The sequence below is a fragment of the Musa acuminata genome, unplaced genomic scaffold, assembly GCF_036884655.1.
Source record: "Musa acuminata AAA Group cultivar baxijiao unplaced genomic scaffold, Cavendish_Baxijiao_AAA HiC_scaffold_1136, whole genome shotgun sequence".
Lineage (NCBI taxonomy): Eukaryota > Viridiplantae > Streptophyta > Magnoliopsida > Zingiberales > Musaceae > Musa > Musa acuminata.
Window position 1 is genome coordinate 2607501 of NW_027021348.1, and position 7500 is coordinate 2615000.

Sequence of the window (7500 nt, forward strand, 5' to 3'; positions counted from 1 at the left end):
TCTCGCTTCGCTCGCTGTCCGCCGCTCGCCGCTCGCTCGCCCAGCCAAAAATGGCCAGTTTTGGCCCGTTTTTGGGCCGTTTTGGCCAGTTTTTGGCCTGTTTTTGCGTTGCGCGGTGACCGTCTTGAGCGGAGCAAAATGTCAGCCATCTCAGCACCCTGGAACCCCCCGGGTGGCACAGGGCTGGATGGGGCTTTCGTATAGCAGGGACGGTGCTGCCTCTCGCTTCGCTCGCTGTCCGCCGCTCGCCGCTCGCTCGCGCAGCCAAAAATGGCCAGTTTTGTCCCGTTTTTGGGCCGTTTTGGCCAGTTTTTGGCCTGTTCTTGCGTCGCGCGGTGACCGTCGTGAGCGGAGCAAAATGTCAGCCATCTCAGCACCCTGGAACCCCCCGGGTGGCACAGGGCTGGATGGGGCTTTCGTATAGCAGGGACGGTGCTGCCTCTCGCTTCGCTCGCTGTCCGCCGCTCGCCGCTCGCTCGCGCAGCCAAAAATGGCCAGTTTTGGCCCGTTTTTGGGCCGTTTTGGCCAGTTTTTGGCCTGTTCTTGCGTCGCGCGGTGACTGTCGTGAGCGGAGCAAAATGTCAGCCATCTCAGCACCCTGGAACCCCCCGGGTGGCACAGGGCTGGATGGGGCTTTCGTATAGCAGGGACGGTGCTGCCTCTCGCTTCGCTCGCTGTTCGCCGCTCGCCGCTCGCTCGCGCAGCCAAAAATGGCCAGTTTTGGCCCGTTTTGGCCAGTTTTTGGCCTGTTTTTGCGTTGCGCGGTGACCATCTTGAGCGGAGCAAAATGTCAGCCATCTCAGCACCCTGGAACCCCCCGGGTTGTCACGAACGGTCGTCGCGCACCCGCAACAACTCCGTTCAACGAACCGTTCGTCGCTCGCACCCGCATGTACAGCTGCTTGACAGCATGTTTTCTTATGGTTTTGGGTCATTTTGCTTGTAAATATGTAAGTTCGAACAAGCTGCAGCGTTGCAAAGCGACCGTTCACCAAACCGAGCAAAACAGCCCCAAAACAGCCCAAAACGGAGCCGTTTTCGCGTGCCGCGGGAGGTGAGCGGAGTGCTGCCTCCGCTCACCAAAATGTCAGCCAGCTCAGACCCCAGGAACCCCCCGGGTGGCACATGGCTGGATGGGGCTTCGGTTATATACCGGGCGTTGAACACTCTTTCGCAAGTTCGCACGTGACCTTTACGGGAACTTGGTGTTGCGTCCGGGACCAGGTGAGCGGCTGTTTGTGGGCTTGCAGCTGTTCGTTCATCCTTGAAAGCCTTGTTTTCCTCCCTCTCCCTCTTTTCTCTTGTGCACACAAGGTGTTCGACGATTTGCTTGTAAAGCTTCCCTTTTCGCGAGACTTCGGGACTTGTCCGTTGCTCGTTCTTTCGATCTAACTTTCTTTCTCTTTTACAGGTCCTTCGGGACCTGCGAGAGGTTACAAAGTGGCTGATCCTTGCGGAGCAAGATCGCAAGGGCAAAGCGCGACTTAGGCAACGCAAGCTAAGTTCGCGTCTTTGCAACGAGGGTGACCCGCGACTTAGGCAACGCAAGCTAAGTTCGCGTCTTCGGCCGCAAGGGTGCCTCACGCCTTAGGCAATTCCAGCTAAGGTCGTGACATTGTGGTATCAGAGCGGGCAAGCTCTTCGATCGAACAGCGAACGAACTTCGCAACTTCGCCATGGCAAAGCATCGTGGCGAATCAAGCAAGACGGGGCAAGCCGGAACCTTGCCCCAAGCAGCCGCAGGTGGGCTGCATGTGCACACTCGCTCTCATGCTGTTGGAGCCGCTCACGAGGATCGCGGCAGCGAACAGGATGAGCGAGAAGTTGGCAACTCTCCGCGAGCGGAGGAAGCGCAATCTGGTGCGCTAACAGGAAAAAAGAGTCATAAGGAGAGACTCACGACGGCGGAAACCCGCCTAGATGTTCTGGAAGCGAGCATGGAGGAACTCTACCATGGCCAACAAAGACTTGTTGGGGTAGAGAGCTCGCAAGAGGAAGCGGAGTCCAGGATCGACAAGGTCGAGGCCCTAGTCGACCAACTGTCCGATGACACCAAGGACTCCGTGCAGCACTTGCAAGACGTTGTGGCGGAACTCACGGCGAAGGTGGCTATGCTCACAAGAATGCTAAATGCGGGAGGAGGCAACACCCGCGTTGCACCGCCACAAAACTTGAGGGCACCTGAGCCCCATGGATACGGAGGGGCCAGAGATGCCAAGGAGCTCGAGAACTTTCTGTTCGACATGGAGCAATACTTCCGAGCTACGAGGCCCGATTCTGAAGATACCAAAGTTTCAATAGCAACAATGTATCTGAATGGAGATGCGAAACTTTGGTGGCGAACTCGTTGGGAGGAGATCCAACAAGGTCGGTGTCGAGTCGACACATGGGAAGACTTGAAGCGGGAGTTGAGAACTCAGTTCCTACCGGAGAACACAGAGTTCGTCGCAAGAAGGAAGTTGAGACAACTCCGCCAAAGTACCACCATCCGAGACTATGTAAAGCAGTTTTCTGCACTGATGCTGGACATACAGGACATGTCCGAGAAGGACAAGTTGTTCAGCTTCCTTGATGGTCTGAAACCATGGGCTCAGCAAGAGCTGAATCGAAGGAATGTTACCGACGTGGTCGGGGCAATTGCAGCTGCAGAAAGGCTCACCGACTTCGTTTCCTCTGAAGACCCAGCGAGAAGGAAACAATCTTCAAACAATCGCCCTCCAAAACATTCTCGAGGGAAAGAGCTCGGGGGCGAACAGAAGAAGAAGAACTCCCACAAAGGGCCGAACCCAAAAGGCAAGGCCTCAAAACCTGGAGGATGCTTCTTGTGCGGAGGACCGCACATGGTAAGGGAGTGCCCACAGAAGCAGGCACTCAACGCTTTGACAGCTTCCATCCACCCCCCCCGATCGGACAAGGGCAAAGCTGTTGCTCTTAGTTCGAGCAGCTCAGAATCCAGCAGCGACGATGAGGAGTCGCAAGGACCCCGAATGGGAGCAATGCGTCTGTTGAACGCTATGCGGGGTCAAGTGGGGGAGAACACGAAGACGAAGGCACAAAAAGCAGGAAGCAGCGAACTAATGTATGTGGACATTAAGCTAAATGGCCAAACGACCCGTGCAATGGTGGACACGGGCGCTACCCACAACTTCATAGCCGATCGCGAAGCACAGCGACTTGGGTTGACATTGGAGAAGAGCCCAAGCCGAATGAAGGCGGTGAACTCGGAGGCCAGGCGAATCTCCGGGTTGGCGAAGGGTGTTCCTATCAAAATCGGGACTTGGAGCGGTAACACCAACATGATGGCCGTGCCACTGGACGACTTCCAAGTGATTCTTGGAATGGAATTTATGCATGCGGCGAAGTTGGTGCCGATGCCGTTCTTAAACTCCCTATGTATGATGGGAGGCGATGACCCCTGCGTGGTTCCCGTCTCTCGGAGAGGAACCAAGGAGCCCCAACACATTTCGGCCTTACAATTGAAGAAAGGGGTGCGAAAGGGCGAACTGACATTCGTGGCTGCTATGAAGCTAGAGCCACTCAACGAAGAGGCCATTCAAGAACCTGCTGTAGTGGCGAACGTCTTGAAGGAGTTCGAAGACGTTATGCCACCCGAGTTGCCGAAGACTCTCCCACCACGCAGAGGCGTGGATCACAGTATCGAGCTGGAGCCAGGAGTGAAGCCTCCAGCGAGACCACCCTACCGCATGCCCCCGCCAGAGTTGGCCGAACTCAGGAAGCAGTTAGGTGAACTGCTAAGCGGTGGTCTCATCCGCAGCTCAAAAGCACCTTTCGGAGCTCCAGTTCTCTTCCAGAAGAAACAAGATGGGAGCCTCCGATTATGCGTCGACTATCGAGCCCTCAACAAAGTAACGGTGAAGAACAAGTATCCCATCCCGCTCATCGCGGACTTATTCGACCAACTGGGCAAGGCCAAGTATTTCTCAAAACTCGACCTTCGGTCGGGGTATTGGCAGGTGCGCATTGCTGAAGGCGACGAAGCGAAGACTACCTGTGTGACCAGGTATGGAGCGTTTGAGTTCTTGGTGATGCCTTTCGGCTTAACCAACGCTCCGGCCACATTCTGTACTCTCATGAACCAACTATTCAAGGAGTATTTGGATAAGTTCGTGGTCGTCTACTTGGACGATATCGTCGTCTACAGCCAAACGCTCGAGGAGCACGTCAAGCACCTTCGGACGATTTTCAAGGTTCTCAGGGAGAACACTTTGTTCGTAAAAAGGGAGAAATGCTACTTTGCTCAAACTGAGACCCTATTCTTAGGGCATCGAATCGGTGGTGGCTCCATTCGGATGGACAAGTCGAAGGTGCAAGCAGTTGCGGAATGGCGAACACCAAAGAAGGTGCCAGAGTTGAGATCCTTCCTTGGATTCGTCAACTACTATCGACGCTTCATTTCAGGATATTCGAAGCGGGCAACCCCACTGACGGAGTTGCTGAAGAAGGAGCAGCCTTGGAAGTGGTCTGACAAATGTGAGATAGCATTCCAAGATCTGAAGGCTGCTGTTCTGGAAGAACCAGTGCTCAAATTGCCAAACTATGGAGAGCCCTTTGAAGTCCATACCGATGCTTCGGACTTTGCTATTGGTGGAGTACTCATGCAAGAAGGTCATCCGGTGGCCTACGAGAGCCGCAAACTCAACGAGACCGAGAGGCGGTATCCAGTGCATGAGAAGGAGATGACAGCGGTGATCCACTGCCTACGAGTTTGGCGACACTACCTCCTCGGGTCGCGATTTGTGCTGAGGACAGACAACATCGCCCTGAGTTATTTCCAAACTCAGAAGAAGCTCTCCCCAAAGCAAGCACGGTGGCAGGACTTCCTGGCTGAATTTGATATGGCAATGGAATACAAGCCCGGGAAGGCGAATGTCGTGGCCGATGCGCTGAGTCGGAAGGTGGAGTGCGTGAATGCTGCACAACTGGAGGGCAGAGGCCAAACAAGTCAGTTACATTCCAACTTCCTTTCTCGAATCAGAGATGGACTGTATAGTGATCCCCAGGCAGTTATCCTGATGCAGCTCATCAAAGAAGGCAAGGCACGACGATTTTGGGTCCAGGAGGGACTTGTTTACACAAAAGGGAATAGAGTTTATGTTCCCCGAGTGGACAATTTAAGGCGTGAACTCTTGAAAGAGTGTCACGATTCCCTTTGGGCTGGACATCCCGGCATTCACAGAACATTGGCTCTCGTGGAGAGGGCCTTCTACTGGCCAAAGATGGGGATTGATGTGGAGGAGTATGTTCGAACATGCCTTACTTGCCAACAAGACAAGGTGGAGCAACGGAAGCCGGTGGGACTTTTGGAGCCGTTGCCTGTACCAGAAAGGCCATGGGAGAGCATTTCCTTAGACTTCATATCTAGCTTGCCGCCTGTAGGGGGACTTGGATCGATACTTGTGGTGGTCGATCGGTTTTCAAAGTATGCAACTTTCATTGCTGCTCCCCTACACTGTTCAGCTGAAGAGGCGGCCAGACTGATGATGAAGGGTGTAGTGAAGTATTGGGGAGTCCCACACAATATTGTTAGTGATCGAGACGCTCGGTTCCTGGGACGATTCTGGAACGAGCTATTCAAATTGTTGGGGTCAAAGTTATACTTCTCTACAAGCCTCCACCCCCAGACGGATGGTCAAACTGAAAGAATAAATTCGCTCTTAGAGCAGTATCTCCGGCACTACGTGAGTGCCAATCAACGAGATTGGGTGAAGCTGTTGGACATCGCCCAATTCTCCTACAACTTGCAGCGGAGCTCTGCATCCAACAAGAGCCCCTTCGAAATTATCACAGGACAACAACCGTCGACTCCGCACACTATGGCAATTGGTTATACTGGGAGTAGTCCATCAGCCTACCATTTCGCAAAGGAGTGGCATCGAAATGCCGATATTGCGCGGGCTTACTTGGAGAAGGCGGCAAAACGGATGAAGAAGTGGGCAGACTTGGGAAGGCGACCACAAGAGTTCAAAGTTGGCGATTTGGTGTTGGTAAAGCTCCAACCAGCATCACTCCAATTCTTCAGGAAAAGAGTCCACAAAGGATTGGTGCGTAAGTATGAAGGGCCCTTCCCAATTATCAGCAGAGTAGGCAATGTTTCTTACAAGTTGCAGCTGCCGGCGTGGTTCAAAATTCACAACGTTCTTCACGCCAGCAACCTGAAGGCCTACCATTCGGATCTGCAAGATGCTTCTCGAAGTATTCCAACTCGGCTACCTCCCATCACAGCCTCCTACGAGAAGCGAGTGGAAACCATTCTGGCGGGTCGCAAGATGAAGCTACCCAACGGAGCGGAGCAGACAGAGTACTTGGTGAAGTGGCGAAAGCTTCCCCGAACTGAAGCCAGTTGGGAGCCTGAAGACGCCCTGCGACATGAAGAAGAAGTCATCAACAACTACCAACAAGCGTCGACGAGGGCGTCGACAGTTTAAGTGGGGGAGAATGTCACGAACGGTCGTCGCGCACCCGCAACAACTCCGTTCAACGAACCGTTCGTCGCTCGCACCCGCATGTACAGCTGCTTGACAGCATGTTTTCTTATGGTTTTGGGTCATTTTGCTTGTAAATATGTAAGTTCGAACAAGCTGCAGCGTTGCAAAGCGACCGTTCACCAAACCGAGCAAAACAGCCCCAAAACAGCCCAAAACGGAGCCGTTTTCGCGTGCCGCGGGAGGTGAGCGGAGTGCTGCCTCCGCTCACCAAAATGTCAGCCAGCTCAGACCCCAGGAACCCCCCGGGTGGCACATGGCTGGATGGGGCTTCGGTTATATACCGGGCGTTGAACACTCTTTCGCAAGTTCGCACGTGACATTTACGGGAACTTGGTGTTGCGTCCGGGACCAGGTGAGCGGCTGTTTGTGGGCTTGCAGCTGTTCGTTCATCCTTGAAAGCCTTGTTTTCCTCCCTCTCCCTCTTTTCTCTTGTGCACACAAGGTGTTCGACGATTTGCTTGTAAAGCTTCCCTTTTCGCGAGACTTCGGGACTTGTCCGTTGCTCGTTCTTTCGATCTAACTTTCTTTCTCTTTTACAGGTCCTTCGGGACCTGCGAGAGGTTACAAAGTGGCTGATCCTTGCGGAGCAAGATCGCAAGGGCAAAGCGCGACTTAGGCAACGCAAGCTAAGTTCGCGTCTTTGCAACGAGGGTGACCCGCGACTTAGGCAACGCAAGCTAAGTTCGCGTCTTCGGCCGCAAGGGTGCCTCACGCCTTAGGCAATTCCAGCTAAGGTCGTGACAGGGTGGCACAGGGCTGGATGGGGCTTTCGTATAGCAGGGACGGTGATGCCTCTCGCTTCGCTCGCTGTCCGCCGCTCGCTGCTCGCTCGCGCAGCCAAAAATGGCCAGTTTTGGCCCGTTTTTGGGCCGTTTTGGCCTGTTTTTGGGCTGTTCTTGCGTCGCGCGGTGACCGTCGTGAGCGGAGCAAAATGTCAGCCATCTCAGCACCCTGGAACCCCCCGGGTGGCACAGGGCTGGATGGGGCTTTCGTA